This window comes from Hydra vulgaris, chromosome 07, assembly GCF_038396675.1.
Source record: "Hydra vulgaris chromosome 07, alternate assembly HydraT2T_AEP".
NCBI classification, from domain to species: domain Eukaryota; kingdom Metazoa; phylum Cnidaria; class Hydrozoa; order Anthoathecata; family Hydridae; genus Hydra; species Hydra vulgaris.
The window spans coordinates 28,751,894-28,770,501 of NC_088926.1; the positions used below are offsets into that span (position 1 = coordinate 28,751,894).

The following is an 18,608-nucleotide window of genomic DNA, read 5'->3' on the forward strand; positions in this document are numbered from 1 at the left end:
GTTAAAACGTCAAATTTTTGGACACGTTCAAATCGTTACACAGTTTTGCTTGTGGGTTTATTTTAAAAAATATATTTAATTTTCAAAATATATTCAATATATATCCAATGAAAAAAAATTAAACGAGCAACGAAAAAAAACGAAAAAAAAAAAAAAGAATAACAACATAAAATGCTTCAAAACGTTTAAAACACGTCTACTTCATATTATTCGGCATTTAGAACCGAGGAGATATTTTTTAAAGGGGGAGTGAAGATCAGTAACATTGTCGTGTGAAAAGTTTATTGATTTTTATTTTTACAATTATTTAAATTCAAGAAAAAATGAAATAAGTTTACCATTTTTCTATTACTTTTATTTATTTATTTTATACCTTTTTATGTTTTTTGATTTTATATTTTTTGTCTTTTTTGATTTTATACTTTTTTGTATCTTTGATTTTTTTTTTTTGTGTGTTTTTTTATTTTATATTTTTTTGTCTTTTTTGATTTTATATTTTTTTGTATCTTTGATTTTATATTTTTTTGTATCCTTTGATTTTATATTTTTTTGTATCTTTGATTATATATTTTTTTGTATCCTTTGATTTTATATTTTTTTGTATATTTTGTTTTTTTTATTTCTGAGACGTTGGGCGAAAAGAAATCGAGAAATTAGATATGGTTTTAGAAGAAGATGTTCAAAATGAGTTATTGGTTTTTTTTAAAGAAAAAAAAAATTTGTTAACGGAAATAAAAAATTGCAGGACTTTTACACAAACACTACGTTACAAACGCTACAGATAACACTTATATGTTGAAATTATATATCATAAAATAAGGGCTGGCAGTGATTGTCTAATCATAAACAACAGTAATTTTGTTGTATAAAAGAAAAGAAAAATATTAGCAGAGAAGTGGAAATCTTTACTAAACATGCAGATCTTACTTTGAGCCGTTGTTTTATTTTAGTTCATGTATTTAGTTTTAGACTCCTATTCTCTACTTGAAAAAAAAAAAACGTTCTTAATACAAAAAAGTTGACAGAAAATGCCCGCAGTGTTTCTACGGACATGATAACTATATTTTAAAGTAATAATATTTCTGATGTTCCTGATTAATCCCCTGATCACTTCCATTGGGTCAACATTTGGTGGCATCTGCTGTTCCATATTGCACTCATGATGGTTTGAATGAGTGTCAACAGCAGCTGCAAAGTAGAGTTTTTCTCCGATAGATTCGCTGTTTCGATCGAGAAAATTGAATTTATCGGAGTAAAAATGTTCTGGGATGTCAAGGAGTTATATACATGTTTAAAACACTTCCATATCTGAAAAAATAGTGAATTATTTTATGCCCATAGAACTAATCGGAGGATAAATTTTTGATTCATGGTATTGTGGTTTATCCTCCTCCAGCTAATTGCCATAAGGAGACCACATTACCAAGGCTTGCAAAGACAAACTCAGCTCTTCAAGGAGTGTCATAACCTGCTCTAGGGACCAAGAGTAAAGTGAGTTTGGGAAGAACAAAGATATATAATAGTGAAAGACAGATAGCATAGAGAAAGCGGACAGGAACTGAACGCGATATTTGAAAGTGTAATAAATAATAATAAATAATTAATTTTTGATTCTTTTTTTTTTTTTGTATTATAATTTATTCCGTCTTCCGGGTAATTGCCATACTGACGTCCTCATAATATATGCAAGGTTTAATCGTAGAGAAAAAAATGAAAAACAAAAAATAAATAATTTTACAAAGATGTCCATTGGACCCGTATATAATAATACAAACACCATAAAAATATAAATAAAGAACAAAAAGAAACAAACAAAAATAGAAAAAAAAAAATTGAAAGTTATACAAAACAGTCATGAACATCTACTATCAAATTTATTTTCATTCATTATTTTCATATTTACACTTCCATTTTTAAAAATATTTCTAACTTCCTCTTTGGGTTTGTCTTGTTTGCTGTGTTAAGATAAGTAACTCATTTGTAAATAGTTTTTCATTTTTGATTCATTGTTTAGAGTAGTAAAAGCAGTTTCGACATCAATTTTACACCTTGCGGCAGGTAGAAGTGTCTTTGAGTCCATTAGCCGCTAAAAGGTTAAAGTTCACACAGAAACTGAAGATTTAAAGACCGTGGCAGAAATTGGCGAATTTACCAACCGTATTGAAATTGAAGATCGTAACATGGAAACAAAAATATCAAGAAGGAAAAGATCAAAAACCAAAGCAGAAAACGGCTTCAAACCACAAAAGAGCAGCAACGAGAACTCCACAGGAGAGAATACAGAATTTTTTAAATAAAGAAAACGTAGTAGTAGTTGGCACTTCAACATCTGAGCGCGTAATATGAATAATCGATAAAACACGGCTAAAAAAAAGAAATCTGAGGTTTTATGCCGACAAAATTGTTTAAGGTGTATGTTCTTCCATCGTCCAAGCGATGGCTTAAAATACAATTACTTTTTATTTGTTTATTTTAAAAAAAAGAATTGGTCGTAGGTTATTCATGACACGATATTAAAGGCCTTTACAAGTTTTTGTAGTAAATAAACAAAATTTGAATCAAATTATCTCTAAAAATAAAAATTTTAAAAAAATATTTTCGGTACATTTGTCAAGCTGCGGTTCTTTTTTTTAAAATAAACAAATAAAAAGTAATTGTATTTTAAGCCATCGCTTGGACGATGGAAGAACATACACCTTAAACAATTTTGTCGGCATAAAACCTCAGATTTCTTTTTTTTAGCCGTGTTTTATCGATTATTCATATTACGCGCTCAGATGTTGAAGTGCCAACTACTACTACGTTTTCTTTATTTAAAAAATTCTGTATTCTCTCCTGTGGAGTTCTCGTTGCTGCTCTTTTGTGGTTTGAAGCCGTTTTCTGCTTTGGTTTTTGATCTTTTCCTTCTTGATATTTTTGTTTCCATGTTACGATCTTCAATTTCAATACGGTTGGTAAATTCGCCAATTTCTGCCACGGTCTTTAAATCTTCAGTTTCTGTGTGAACTTTAACCTTTTAGCGGCTAATGGACTCAAAGACACTTCTACCTGCCGCAAGGTGTAAAATTGATGTCGAAACTGCTTTTACTACTCTAAACAATGAATCAAAAATGAAAAACTATTTACAAATGAGTTACTTATCTTAACACAGCAAACAAGACAAACCCAAAGAGGAAGTTAGAAATATTTTTAAAAATGGAAGTGTAAATATGAAAATAATGAATGAAAATAAATTTGATAGTAGATGTTCATGACTGTTTTGTATAACTTTCAATTTTTTTTTTTCTATTTTTGTTTGTTTCTTTTTGTTCTTTATTTATATTTTTATGGTGTTTGTATTATTATATACGGGTCCAATGGACATCTTTGTAAAATTATTTATTTTTTGTTTTTCATTTTTTTCTCTACGATTAAACCTTGCATATATTATGAGGACGTCAGTATGGCAATTACCCGGAAGACGGAATAAATTATAATACAAAAAAAAAAAAAGAATCAAAAATTAATTATTTATTATTATTTATTACACTTTCAAATATCGCGTTCAGTTCCTGTCCGCTTTCTCTATGCTATCTGTCTTTCACTATTATATATCTTTGTTCTTCCCAAACTCACTTTACTCTTGGTCCCTAGAGCAGGTTATGACACTCCTTGAAGAGCTGAGTTTGTCTTTGCAAGCCTTGGTAATGTGGTCTCCTTATGGCAATTAGCTGGAGGAGGATAAACCACAATACCATGAATCAAAAATTTATCCTCCGATTAGTTCTATGGGCATAAAATAATTCACTATTTTTTCAGATATGGAAGTGTTTTAAACATGTATATAACTCCTTGACATCCCAGAACATTTTTACTCCGATAAATTCAATTTTCTCGATCGAAACAGCGAATCTATCGGAGAAAAACTCTACTTTGCAGCTGCTGTTGACACTCATTCAAACCATCATGAGTGCAATATGGAACAGCAGATGCCACCAAATGTTGACCCAATGGAAGTGATCAGGGGATTAATCAGGAACATCAGAAATATTATTACTTTAAAATATAGTTATCATGTCCGTAGAAACACTGCGGGCATTTTCTGTCAACTTTTTTGTATTAAGAACGTTTTTTTTTTTTCAAGTAGAGAATAGGAGTCTAAAACTAAATACATGAACTAAAATAAAACAACGGCTCAAAGTAAGATCTGCATGTTTAGTAAAGATTTCCACTTCTCTGCTAATATTTTTCTTTTCTTTTATACAACAAAATTACTGTTGTTTATGATTAGACAATCACTGCCAGCCCTTATTTTATGATATATAATTTCAACATATAAGTGTTATCTGTAGCGTTTGTAACGTAGTGTTTGTGTAAAAGTCCTGCAATTTTTTATTTCCGTTAACAAATTTTTTTTTTCTTTAAAAAAAACCAATAACTCATTTTGAACATCTTCTTCTAAAACCATATCTAATTTCTCGATTTCTTTTCGCCCAACGTCTCAGAAATAAAAAAAACAAAATATACAAAAAAATATAAAATCAAAGGATACAAAAAAATATATAATCAAAGATACAAAAAAATATAAAATCAAAGGATACAAAAAAATATAAAATCAAAGATACAAAAAAATATAAAATCAAAAAAGACAAAAAAATATAAAATAAAAAAACACACAAAAAAAAAAAATCAAAGATACAAAAAAGTATAAAATCAAAAAAGACAAAAAATATAAAATCAAAAAACATAAAAAGGTATAAAATAAATAAATAAAAGTAATAGAAAAATGGTAAACTTATTTCATTTTTTCTTGAATTTAAATAATTGTAAAAATAAAAATCAATAAACTTTTCACACGACAATGTTACTGATCTTCACTCCCCCTTTAAAAAATATCTCCTCGGTTCTAAATGCCGAATAATATGAAGTAGACGTGTTTTAAACGTTTTGAAGCATTTTATGTTGTTATTCTTTTTTTTTTTTTTCGTTTTTTTTCGTTGCTCGTTTAATTTTTTTTCATTGGATATATATTGAATATATTTTGAAAATTAAATATATTTTTTAAAATAAACCCACAAGCAAAACTGTGTAACGATTTGAACGTGTCCAAAAATTTGACGTTTTAACATACTTACCTGACTGGGAAGTAAGTTCGATCCACAAGGGGCTTCTTCCAGAGTGAGGCTTGTGCATTGCACTTCGCACCGGCTGACCTCTGCGATTACCGCTAACGTCGGTAACTCGACAGTATAATTTCTGATAGCGGAAGCCTGCGTTCGCGCTCGCTTCCTTCTCTGTACAATAGAAAACTGCAGTATCTGGGCGAGTGTTACAAGCAATTATTTTGCGCTTGAACATATCTAAATTTTTTTTCGGATATTATGGCAGTAACCCAGGCAAGAATTTGTGAAACAATTTTATGATTTTTGCTGGTAATTTTATAGTTAAAAAAGGATCGTTTAAAAATTACGCAACGCAATATTTATTTTAAAAACAGAAACAATTTTAAAAACAGAAGTTGGAGACATTAGTTTCTTTTAAGCGGCGATTTTCATTAAACTTTAATGGGCTATTTTGACTTTTTATTTAAATTAAGGCTCTGCGAGGAAAAACTTTTGATCTTTTTTTTTTTGTTTATTGTGAAAGTTTGTGTTACATAATTTTTGGACGATTCCTTAGGAAAAATTATTAAATACTTTAATTAAAAAATTAAAGCGGAGAATTTATTACTATTTGTTTTTTTTTTAAGTACGTTTTGTTTACATTTGACGTAATGTATATATACTGCATATTTTACTAATACGAATAAGGCTTCTAAAACAAGAACACAATGATCTTATTTTCAGAAAGCTTTTACAAGAGAGAGAACGTAAAATAATATTTTTTACTAAGAGTACGTAAAATAACGTGAAAGCAATAAATAATTCTAGATCTATTAATATAAATTGTACTCAACATATAAAATAAAAACTGAACATACATAACTCAAAATAATAAAACATTTTTTCGTCACAAGATAAATTAATTAAAAGTACTCTAAGATATTTTCAATAGAAAGAATGAAATCTTTTAATTTTTTTTAACAAACGGAATTAGATCTAGTAGTAATTAATGGTCAAAATTAGGCAAAACAATTTTGTTACAAAAATGAGCTGCACAATGAGTGTTCACGAAATTAATTGAATTTCGTTCGAGCAGATTGGCTCATTCACATAACTATTATTTCTCTTGCTTAATGGTTTCAAAATAAAAAGGTCTTTAAAAATTAATGGAGATAAATCATGCTTCCACAAATAAGCAAAATACAAACTTTTCTATATACTTAGTATGTATACGTCGAGGATTTTCATTTTATCAAAAAATATTTTAAATTAAATATGTAAATTTCTAACTTTAAATAAAAGATCAGCTTTTTTGTAAAACGAAAAAGAAACAGTTTTTTTTTAAAACTAACCAAGAACATCAAACAACAAGTATTCAACAAGCCAAAGAAATATCCGCTCGAAATAATGGCACGACCGTCTGTTTGCAGAGCTAATTGAAGATGTATTATTAAATTATAGTAGCGATGAATAAACGAGATGTTAAACGCATTCAAAAACGAAAACCTTGACTAAAAACTTGAAGGCATTCATTTTTTGAGAAAAAAGTAATGCGATTGAAATCGTCATAAAGTTTGACCAAGCAAACGTTTTTAAAAAAAAAACGGACTAAACATAATAACAACAAGCTTATTTTCAAATTGTCAAACAAAAACCGAAAAACTAAAAGGCCAAAACAGAAAAGTTGGTAAAAACCGAAACCCACATTTCAGGTGTTTGCTCTTTCAATTGATGCAAAAAAAAATTTCGAATCGGAAACTACGTCAAAGCAACAGGTGACGGCAATTCATATCCTCGTCTAGTTCACTGTTAAAGTTTTTAAAAATGGGCGTGGGTACCTAAAGTGCACTGGTAGCATTCAACACTCACAATAGGATAAGAACTATAAAACAACAAAGTATTACTAAAGTTTTTACTACAACAGTAATTAAAATGTTCTGATCATCAAAGTTACAGAATGTATTATGGCTGTGCATATGTGAAAAAATAAATGGGATACATCGGCCCCTAAAGAAATTCCAAAACTATAGTAAAGTATAAAAAAAAGAGCACTGTATTTTAATGCGTTGTTATTTCAAATGAGAATAAAATAAAATTCAAGAGCAGTATATTTTTAAATAAAATTAAAAAAAAAGGTTGGTACGGGTACAACTTTTCATGGTATTAACAAGGCTGGAATGTCACCGTTTTTATTAGAGTCTACATTGAATTTCAAAACATTTCCAAGATTCAAGAGTTGTTGATTTGTATATTCTGTTATTTGAGGATAGCTGAAGTGTACGCAAATTTAGGTAAACAACGCGAGATCCATCCAGACTTTGTCGGACGCAGAAATGTTCTGTTGCGACAGATTTCGAGTACAAAACATTAACTCAGCCAAGATTTGTTGTTGTTTTTGTTGTTGCTGTTGTGGTTGATGTTCCCAGAAGTCTTTACGGTCTTGTCACAGAGCATGGCAAAAGAGCATTTAACTACGAAGTTAATGCTTACTCCTTGCAAATGTTGCTTATTAGGCAAAAGCCGGCGTTTAACCTCGAAACTCTTTGTTATAAGGCAGCACTATAACCACTGCGCCACGGTTACACTTCGCTATTTTTCTGAGTTCTAGGAAAAAACAACGACGACTGTTCGATTCACTCCAATATTAAATATTTTTTCTTGAAAACTTGAAATTATTCAAAATATGTTAGTTAACGTTAGGCCACGGTCTAATAACACACTGAAAGACGCGCGCAAAAAAAAACAAAAAAAACAAACTGTAGGCGGATAATTTTAAACAAATATGTCGATTTAAACAGTTTTGTGAACAAATAAGTTGAGTTAAAATTTAAAATTCGCTATACTAGCTGCTAAATTGCTTGTTTACAATTTTTGAGAACTGTTTATTTTAATAACCTTTTACAATAAATAACATTTTTTAATCGATTAAATAAAAAAAAAACACTTTTCTTTATTAATTTTCTTATATAAATGATTTCTTTTTGCTAAATTTCACAAACCCTACAACTTCACAAAACATATTTTACATACATTTATTTCGCTATGATCATTTTTGTGACAATTTAAGTACTTTTTGAGAAGCTTGGCTCTTTTGTCGATCGAGGTGAGTAAAGCTTGCTATAATTGTTAAATAATATGTTAGATAGTATTTTTCCCATGAAACTTATCTATGTTTTCAAATCCGTAAAATTCTGCTATCATCTTTGTTATTTTTATAAACTTGTCCTACAAACACATGACATGATGTGATGAAAAAATACATCAAAATCACCCATTGAGCACATTCTCCAGGTCTCAAGCCTCCTCTATTGATTTCTTTAGTAAATTCTAAAAAAATCATCATGATGAAACTGTGTATCATATTCATCTTCATCATTTCTACTGATGTATCCTGCAATATAAACTAAAGCCATTTTTACAGGCTTAGACAAGGCTAACTCCATATTTGAAAGATTATGAAAATAAAGGTATTGTCATCATTTAGCAAAATTCAACATTTCAAACAAGCATGTTACAACTGTTTGAATTCCAGTCAAAATCTGTGTTTAAATCAAGGAGAAGCTTTGTTTTCTTAATGTTAACTTTTTGTAAAACTTGTTAAACATCTAAAATATGTTCCACCAAAACCTTGACGTAGCTTACTAAACATTTTCAATGGGATCACTAGAAAAATTTCCTAGACATACATATTCGTGTGAAGTGCTGAGAGGAGATGCTTAGTTAACTCAACCAGTCCTCTACTCAGTGTATGCAAGAGCAGTATCTTCGGTAAGTTGTTTTACTCGTTGTCCTTGTTTTTTAGGAACCATTTTTTCAAACATACTTGCTATATCAAGTAAAAGTATTGTTAGGGTTATCAAAGACAGCCCTTTTTAAGTCTTTAGTTTTAACGTCTTCGAACTGACTTTACATTTAGGATTTTGAAAAAGTTTACAATTTTTTCTATAAAATCAACAGTTGAATCCTGCATTTCTGGATGAATTTTTAGTGCAGTTAACGTTTCAACACAAAAAATCTTAAGACATAGCAAACGTATGTCGTTTTATGAGTTTTATGAAAAGATCAAAATTTCCATTAGGCTTTGATAGTTTCACAATAGAGTTATTTTCTAACTCAACCAGCTTCTTCAAGTCAACTCACTTTGCAGTTTTTTCAAGGCAGCAGTATCAGAATCTTCAACTCTTACCATTTTTTTCAGTTAACCAATTGTTTTTGATAGATTTGATTAGATGTACATAATCATAGAGCAAAAAAATGTTTTCAGTTGTGCGCCATGGAGAAATCAAATTGAATTTTTTAAAGAATGATTGATTTACTCTATTAATATCACATAAAATTGCAACAGGTTAATGCCATTACATGAACGAATGAAGAATATCAACAACTTGTTCATATTGAAAATCAGCACTTAAAGTGGCAGTGCTTGTTGAAAAACCTTTTTCTAATAATGAGCAAATCGTAAATAGTGGTTGCAAAATGTTCTGGGGTTTTTATTGCTTTTCCAATATGCATTATACGTTAGTTGTAGTTTATCCTAAACTTCATCGATTATAATAATTACATTTTTTTGATGAGGATCTTTTAGTTGCATAAAATATTTGTTGAGGAAAACAAAATCCTCTAGCTTATTAACCTTAGATATAAGTTTACCAAGTGTTACAATATTTGGCATTTCATAGCCATCTCTAATACGACTGTAAAGATGTTGAAATTGAAAAATACTAAATGGATTAGAAATTTCTGGAAAAATTTTATATTACCAAAAAATGTTAATGCATGCATGCTAACAAATTGTTGTAGGATAATGTTTTTTTTATGTTTTTTTTTCTAAAAATTTGTAAGTAAACTTATGTTTTCGATTACTGGCGGTAGTAATAGAGCATCTCAGATCCAAAATGAAAACCTTCAAAGCGCAAATCAATTTTAACTTTTGAAAACTGTAGAACAGCAGAGGTATCAATATAATCCTTGCATTCGGTAGTTAAACCATCATCCGCCGAAAAGATATTACTGGAAATCAATTTCTTTGTTTACTTTTAGGCAAAGATCATCGGACAACAAGTTCATACAAAACGAGTGAGCTGAAATAAGATAGACGCGTAGATGGTAGTGATTTTGTTGTTGTTCTTTTTGTTGGTGGAGGTGTAAACTAACTTGGATCCAGTCAAAATAGTTGGTGGATTTCAACTTTTCATCAAATGACAAAGTTTCATTCTAACTGGCCAGTGACTTCACAAATGAATGTATTTGGATTATTTGGAATGTTTTCTATTGAAATAATCTAATATTATTCTTCTCTTAGAGGTTAACGGTTTTTGTTTGGTAATAGGAAAGAATTTGGTTTTGTTTTTATAATAATTTCCTCTCTACAACCAGTTACAAAACGTTTTAGACAGAACAAGGCATAATAGTAATTTTTTTCAAATAACTATAAGCAATTGATATTAAATATATATTGTATAGTATATCATATTATGTAAATACATTACTGCATTATATCTGCATACATAACTGAATTATATAAATATATATATATATATATATATATATATATATATATATATATATATATATATATATATATATATATATATATATATATATATATATATATATATATATATATATATATATATATATATATATATAAACGCTAACAATATATATAAACACTAAAAAAAACACAAAACTCCTTTTTTTTTTTACAAACATTTGCCAACAGTTGTTTTTTTTTGCGCGCGTCTTTTCAGGCCTGTTATTAAGTACTCTACGCCGCGGCGTAGAGTACATGCATTCACGGCGCGCCGTTAATGCATGTACTGGAAAATACACGAATTTTGCGTTTTTAAAAAGGTTATGTTTCGCTGCATTTTTTTAACCCGAATAATTTACTTTTTTTAATTTTTTTTTTCTCCTTGCGCTTTGGTTTGTCTAAAATCAAACAAAGTTAAATTTTTTTTAAATTACTTAAGTTTAGAAATACATTTTTGCTTTATAGTTGATGAGCCATATTTTAAAATATAAAATGGTACTGCTCTCAATGAAGATAATACATTAATTGAGAAAACAAGTTTTTCAAACAAGTTTTAAGTTATATGTTTAATTTCCAGTCATATGTCTGCAAACATATTAAAGGTCGAAAAAAATTTCAAGTTTAAAATCTGTTTTTTCCATTTTATATGAAAGTTTTTATTAATATAAGTGTGAAGAACACACAAATTGACATACGGCTAATTAGACTTTTAAAGTTAAACCTTTTAAGGTTTATTTAAAAGTCTAAGCTCAAAATTTAAACATTACTGTGATGTGAACCACCCCTATTTTATAATGCCATAAAACTATTTATCTAAAATTCCGGTCTTTAAATTACCATATATTAATATATATATTTTATTTGAATATATATATATTTTTATTTTTTTTGTAAAAAATATGTATACATATTTTCTTACTCCATCGCAAAAGATATGTTGAGTTTTAAACAATATATATAGATATTGTTTAAACTTAACATATCTTTTAAAACTTAACATTTATTGTTTATAAACAAATGTTGCAGACCGGAAAAAAAATATGTTTGTTATCACCGAGAAGACAAAAAAGTTTGAGATCTTGGATTAAAGGCGTTGAAATGGCCGTGCGTTAGGCGTATGTTTTGTGACTTCTCGCAATTTCATCAAATTAATTACGCAACAACTTGGTGTAGGTTACAATTACACCATCGGTGTTTTTGTCTGTGCCGAAAAAAAGGTTTTTTCATACCTATTTTTTATTCCGATTTTAGGTTTTGTTTTTTAAAACAATATACTGCAGTAGGTAATGTCACAGCCAAATCAAAATGTTTCCGACTATATGGGCTTAATTGGTAAAAATTACTTAATTGGAATAAATTAGTACTTAATTGGGAAAAAAAGTCTTTCTTGTTTATCAGTGAATTATTTACTAACATTGTCGTGTAAATAAAATTTAAATAACTGAAAACTTGAAGCTTTAATTTAAATTTAGTTTATGGAAAAATTAAAAAGCGATTTATAAAAAATTTTTGAAAATTTTTTGCTAGACAGTGTTACTGATCTTTACTTCCCTATTGAAAATCTTTTCTCGTTTCTAAATACCGGGTAATAACAAATTGAAGTAATTTAAACTGTTTGAAGCATTAGATGTTGTCGCTTATTTTGTGTTTTTTTGCTTGTTTCATTATTTTTTTTGATGTGTTTGAATAAATTTTTGAAAAATGAACCCACAAGCAGAACTGTGTAACGATTTGAATCTGTCCTAAAATTTGTCTTGTTAACATACTTACCTGACTGGGAAGTAAGTTCGATCCACAAGGGGCTTCTTCCAGAGTGAGGCTTGTGCATTGCACTTCGCACCGGCTGACCTCTGCGATTACCGCTAACGTCGGTAACTCGACAGTATAATTTCTGATAGCGGAAGCCTGCATCGCTTCCTTCTTTGTACAATAGAAAACTGAAGTAACTGGGTGGGTGTTACTAGCAACTATTTTCCACGTGAACATATTTAAATTAACCTGACTGGGAAGTTAAGTCGGGTCATGGAGCTGCTTCTTTAGTCACTAAGTATTTTCAGTTTTTGGTAAATGTTTTAATTTGAAATTGGATTAATCTTTTAAATGGCGTGCTTTACAAAGCAACGAGAAACAGTTTTTTTCAAAACTGATGATGATACTCAATTACCTTTTACGGAAAATCAACAAACCGAAGAAATATCATTAATTCTACTTGAAAAAATGGCGAAAGCTTCTGCTGGTAAATCGAACGAACAAGTTGAAATCTATTATAGTAGCGATGAAGCTTCGGATGATGAATGCGAAAATCAACAAAAAATTAAAAAACAACCAAGAAACTATGTTGAAGCAGCAAAAGCAGAAATAAAGAAACGAAACTTACCAAAATTACTTATTTGCGAAATAGAAGATCATTTCACTCAAAACGACTTCTTAAAAGCGGTAGAAAAAGAAAACCTAGACGAAGAACTTGAAGGCGTGCAATTTTACGACGAAACACAGCTACCGAAATTGTTATGAAAACCAACGAAGCCAGAATAAAATTATTAGAAAATGGTTTAAAAATTAACAATTGCCGGCGTGCTTTCAAAATATCTAATATAAATCGAAGGCCAAAATTAGAAAGAAAACGCTTAAACCAAACACACGTATCAGTATTTGGCCTTCCAATTGAAGCATAACAATTTAAGATTGGAAGTTTTTTTTGAAGAAATAGGATACGGTAGACGTGTCTACACAAAACCGGTAATGAGGACAACGCCAGGAAAAGGCACGCCCAACTACTCCGGTACCCTGGTTGCTTTCATGGAAGACATGCCAAAGCCAAATCCAGCCTCCCTAAACATCGTAGGCTATAAAATACGAACTAGGCACAACGGTTAGAAAATACACAACCACACAGAAAAAAGACAACCTCGCGACTCAAAAAACGAAACTTCACCTACACTAACCCATCAACAACCAACATGTGAACTTGAAACAAGCAACTCAAAAACCGAAGAAAATCCATCTAAAGTAACAAATGCGTTGAAAACATAAATAAACCAACCGTTACAAAAAAAAAAAAAAACATCGTATTTGAAAACGAAGAAGAACAAACTAATGAAGAAGAAGAAGAGAAGAAACAAGCAACAAAACAGAATAAGAACGATGCTCAACACGAAAAGGCTAGAGAAGAACAACGGAAGACACTCGAAACAAATTAGAAAAGAATACTGCTTCGAAAAGCCGACGAACAAAGAAGCAGAAGAAGAGGAGAATCACTCGAAAGACGCCGAAGAAAGTAAGCGAGCGGAAGAAGCGAACTAAAAAGGTTGAGAAAAAATGGACGAAGACAACACGTGACAAACAAAACGCAGTGCACCACCACCGACTCCACACAAAAATGATTGAAAAAAAGAATGGGAACAAGCGATCAAAGCAGCATGCTGAAAAAAGTTTTCTTATTTTTTAGTTTTTCCTTAATTTTTATAAACAGTTTTTATTTTAAAACAAGTTTACTTTTATACGAATATTTCAACACGAAACTAATTAACTCTAAACCACCAGAAGTTGGCATTCCAAATAAGAATGTGCTTATAAGCATATTCTTAATTACGGATCTCCTACTTAGGGATAGAAAATGCCTAGACATTGATAAATGGATATAATAAGCATTTTCTCAGTCAACGTTGCTGGTCTAATAAATAAGCCAACGAGATGCAGTTTTTAATAGTTTCGAAAAACTAAATTACGATTTTTATTTATTACAAGACACTCATTTAAATAAGTTACAAAACGATGAGTTATCAAAAAACTGGAAAGGCAGCGTTTTTACCTCTGCCGGTAGGACCCGCACAGATGGGACAGCAAACAAGTGCTAAACCGAACACGTATAAAACAATACGAAAAATTCGATGACAAAAATGGAGTTTTTAATTACATATTAACAAAATTAAACAAACAAAACATTCTTTAGCTAAACGTATACGCTCTCTCCGACAAGATTTTTCTAAACACAGAGAAAAATTGTTTGAATTAATCGAAAACAAAATTAAACATATAAATTTAGAAAACGTTTTAGTAGTCTTGGTTGGAGATTTTAATATGATTTTAAACGAAATTGATAGGCATCCATAAATTTACCGGAAAAATGCTCCTCGACGGAGAAACTTAAAAAATTAAGTAATAAACTCGAAGTAGAGGACACTTTTTTTCATCTTTTAATCCAAATAAACAAGAATTCACTTGTAAAGCCACAAACAATATTTCTTATTCTCGACTCGATAGAATCTATTCAAGTAAAAAAACGAGACAAAATGTGGAGATAAAACACGAACCGATGGCGCATTCTGACCACTATAACGCGTGCGTTGCCTCCATTACCCTTGACAAAATAGAGATGGGTAAAAGTCTGTGGATTTTTAATAATAAACACTTAAAAAATAAAAACTATTTAAATCAAATTGAAGCAATTATTAGCAATAAAACATCCGAAAACGTAGAATCTAAAAAAGAAACGTGGGAAAATCTTTAAAGTAAACTAAAAGAACACGCAAAAAAATTATGTAAACAACAGGCAAAAAATAACAGGATTAAAGAATATAAACTAAAAAAATATTTAAAACGCAGTTAAAAAAGCGCACCTGAACCCACGCATGCAGATTTTGAGAGCTGACATCAAAAACAAACTTAAAATTTTTGAAACAAATAGAGCGCATGGCGCGTCAATAAGAGCAAAAATTAAATGGCGACTTGAAGGCGAAAAATGCAGTCGCTCGTTTTTTCAATTAGAAAAGCTAAAACCAGCAAAACAAGTAACAACAAAAATAAAGGATAAGAACAACAACATTAAATCAGAAAAAGATGAAATCCTCAAAGAGTTCAAAAATTATTATAGAGAACTCTATGCAAGCGAAAAATGCAACGAAAAAAGTCAAAACTTTCTTTTTTCTAAAACATCCCCTATTCAAAGAGTACCCAAAACTTTAAGTAAAGAACTAGAAATGCTAATATCAATTATAGAAATTAAAAGGGCGCTGAAAACGATGCAAAATAACAAATCACCTGGAAGCGACGGCCTCACCATCGAATTCTACAAGCAAAATATTTATTTGTTTGGGGAATTGCTGGCCGCAGCTATAAACGAAACGTTTAGCAGCAGTGAAATGTGCGAAAGCCAAAAAAAAGTAATAATCATATGTTTGTTTAAAAAAGGAGATAAGACAGATATTAACAATTGGCGTCCTATCTCCCTTTTGAATAGAGACTATAAAATCATAACTAAGATAATTGCAAATAGACTAAAAAATGTTCTACCTTTGATTATAAACGAAAATCAAACAGCATGCGTCCCTCGGAGAACCATATATTACAATTTTGTATTTACACCAAAGATATTATAAGAATATCTAACAAAAACCAATTTGATGCGTCTATTATATCCATTGACCAGGTCAAGGCATTTGATAGAGTTGATAGAAACTATCTATATGACATTTTATCTTTTTTTGGTTTTAATACCGTATTTATAAATTTTATTAAAACAATATATTACGACATAAGCGCGCAAATAAAAATAAACGGACTTTTATCTGAAAAAGTTGAAAATCGCAGAAGAATAAGGCAGGGTTGTCCTCTTTCGATAATTCTATATATCATACAAGCCGAAATTTTCTAGGATACATAAGAGCAAACAAAAACATAAAAGGAATAACAATAAACCAAAAAGAAACTAAAATCCAGCAATTATGCCAAGGCTTGTGGCTTGGAAATAATAAAACAAAAAACAAACAAAATTTTCTAAACTTTAACTGGGAAGAAAACACCCTTAAAAGTTTGGGTATTTACTTTTCCAATAGAGATTGTTTAGTTAACAATAAGAAATGGAACAGAAAACATTTTCCACTATTCAAAAGAAAACCTAAAACCTGGCAAATGTTGAACTTATCCTTTAAAGGAAAAAGAATAGTAATTAATCAAATACTCTTAATTAACCTTTGGCACTTAGCTTTTACGTTGCCAATACCTAACGATAGAATTATCAAATTTATCAAAAAATTGTTGAAAATTTTCTCTGGAGCAACAGCTCAATTAAAACAAACCAAAAAGTTTCTAAACTTCCTTTCAGCCGAGGTTTAATCATTAAAGATATAGGCAAAAAACTAAAATCCATCCAGCTGACTGGGGTGGCAAAAAATTTTAATCACACCCTAACAGGCGCATGGAAAGACGCTGCGACGCATATTTTCAATAGTTATAGAAAAACTAATCAAGGAGAAAATATATTTATCACAACCCACTCAAGCAGTGCAATTGATACTCTCCCTGTGTTCTACCAGCAACCAGTTCAAAACAGGAGTCAGATTTTTAACGGTGAGAGCAACATAAAAAATATGTGTATTGAGGAAATCCTCGACCAGCACACTTTTTATAACTATTTTATTTAGAGACAAAAACCACCAGACTATAAAACCTAAAAAAGAAACTACTTTGAACCAAATATCCAAAATATCTGATCTTGCAAAGGTTTTTGAACCTGGTTTCTTGGATTACCAGTTAACCGGTCTTAAACAAACAACATTTAAAAAAATTAAAAACTCCATTCCACGTGTTTGGAAAACAAAAATTAAAAAGGAAGATCAATCTTATTACCATAGCAAATCAAATTTCACCCTAAGAAACTTAATACACCCCCTAAAACCGGTTTTGATAACCGACCTAACATCAAAACCAATTTACGATTTTCTTATGAAAAAGAAATACAGTTTGGGTGTAACAACCCTGTTTACTAGGTGGAACTCTGTTTTTTGAAAAGAGCATGACGGGCACATCCTCAAAGGAATGATCGCTCCTCTCTCAAAACATTTTCAAAAGAAATAATAACAACAAAGCAAAAAAATAAAATATAAAGCCATTCACTTTGCGCTACCCACAAACTCCATCCACAAAGGTCATCAGGTGACCTTTGTCCCAGTGTATGAAAGATAGAGTCTCACATGATATATAGCTGCGAAAAAAAACAACCTTTATTATCAAATACACAATATATTTGCTAAATAAGACTTATAAGACAGTTAACCTTTTAAAAACACTTTTAATTTTTATCTTTTTGGTTTTATTGAAAACGCGCCAAAAATTGAAATTGGTAATTTATTGCTTGACGAGCTTTTATATTATGTCTATTCTATAAGAATGAGAGCTTATCATGAGAGTAGTATGAGCGCATGAATAAGCCTTCTAAGAGCATATATATCTAAAATTAAAAAAATACTTCAGATCGAACACGACATTGCTAAAGAAAACAACCAATTACACTCTTTTTTAAATGAAACTAAAGAAATAAGAGATACAAACGGAAATATAAAACTAGAAAATAAGTTAAACCAATTTTTAAATTAAATAAAAAAACCTTATACTTTTTGAAAGACCCAAACTTTTTATTTTTTTATTTTAAATTTTCGCCTTTTCTTTTTACTTTTTTCTTACTTTTCTAAACTCGCTTATTCTTGATGCGCTCCGTTTCTCGACTTGAAAAGCATAGGAAAAACTTTGTAAATATTTCTATGTTATTCTTGTCAAGTAGTCCACAAGGCTTGTGGACTACTTGACAAGAATATTGTGTTTATATTTTCATTAGTCCGCCCAATTAGCTGGCGGACTAATAAAATATAAACGCAATATAACCACAAGGGGCTTCTTCCAGAGTGAGGCTTGTGCATTGCACTTCGCACCGGCTGACATCTGCGATTACCGCTAACGTCGGTAACTCGACAGTATAATTTCTGGTAGGGGAATCCTGCGTTCACGCTCGCTTCCATCCCTAATAGAAATAAAAAACTGATGCAACTGGGTGCATTTGAGTGTTTTCATCGATTATTTTACATGTGAACATAAAACATATATATGGCAACATATCTATTTATGATAAGGCCAAAATTTCTTAAACAATATAATAAATATAACTTAACCTGTTGGTTCATATAAAAAACAGTGAGAAAAATTTTATTATTTAAGTGAAA

The 18,608-nt window shown here is 30.0% G+C and overlaps 2 non-coding genes and 1 pseudogene across 2 annotated transcripts; all 3 read left to right on the forward strand.

The window, feature by feature from the left end:
• The first annotated feature begins 5,106 nt into the window (after positions 1-5,106).
• On the forward strand, positions 5,107-5,270 carry LOC136082878 (U1 spliceosomal RNA). The gene has a single exon (XR_010639798.1). It is a non-coding gene; the product is annotated as a U1 spliceosomal RNA (small nuclear RNA).
• Positions 5,271-12,376: 7,106 nt separating this feature from the next.
• On the forward strand, positions 12,377-12,537 carry LOC136082882 (U1 spliceosomal RNA). Its single transcript, XR_010639803.1, has one exon. It is a non-coding gene; the product is annotated as a U1 spliceosomal RNA (small nuclear RNA).
• Positions 12,538-18,231: 5,694 nt separating this feature from the next.
• On the forward strand, positions 18,232-18,406 carry LOC136082884 (U1 spliceosomal RNA; annotated as a pseudogene).
• The last annotated feature ends 202 nt before the right edge of the window (positions 18,407-18,608 follow it).